The sequence below is a fragment of the Ailuropoda melanoleuca genome, chromosome 3 (assembly GCF_002007445.2).
Source record: "Ailuropoda melanoleuca isolate Jingjing chromosome 3, ASM200744v2, whole genome shotgun sequence".
In the NCBI taxonomy this organism is placed as follows: Eukaryota; Metazoa; Chordata; class Mammalia; order Carnivora; family Ursidae; genus Ailuropoda; species Ailuropoda melanoleuca.
The window spans coordinates 105524523-105524859 of NC_048220.1; the positions used below are offsets into that span (position 1 = coordinate 105524523).

At 39.2% G+C, this 337-nt stretch overlaps 1 non-coding gene across 1 annotated transcript; it reads left to right on the forward strand.

Moving 5' to 3' along the window:
* Positions 1 to 230: 230 nt before the first annotated feature.
* LOC117801722 lies at positions 231 to 337 on the forward strand. The gene has a single exon (XR_004624457.1). It is a non-coding gene; the product is annotated as a U6 spliceosomal RNA (small nuclear RNA).

Below are 337 nucleotides of genomic sequence, written 5' to 3' on the forward strand. Positions count from 1 at the left end.
GAAGCTCTGAACTTGAACAGCTTCCTAGGGCAAGCTGTACAACACATGTACAACACACAGAGTGAACACTCATCTCTTCCCCTGAAAGCAAAATATATCCCAGTGCAAAAATCTTCTTTTTGGAGGTACAGATGATAGTTTGGACCTTTCCAGAGATAGATGTTGTTATCTGTGCTTGCTTTTTGCTTGTATCCCTCACTAATTATTAGTAAAATTTGCTATTAAGTACAGTGCTAGCTTCGGCAGCACATATACTAAAATTGGAACAATACAGAGAAGATTAGCATGGCCCATGCACAAGGATGACATGCTATTAAGTGAAGTGCATACTTTCTAG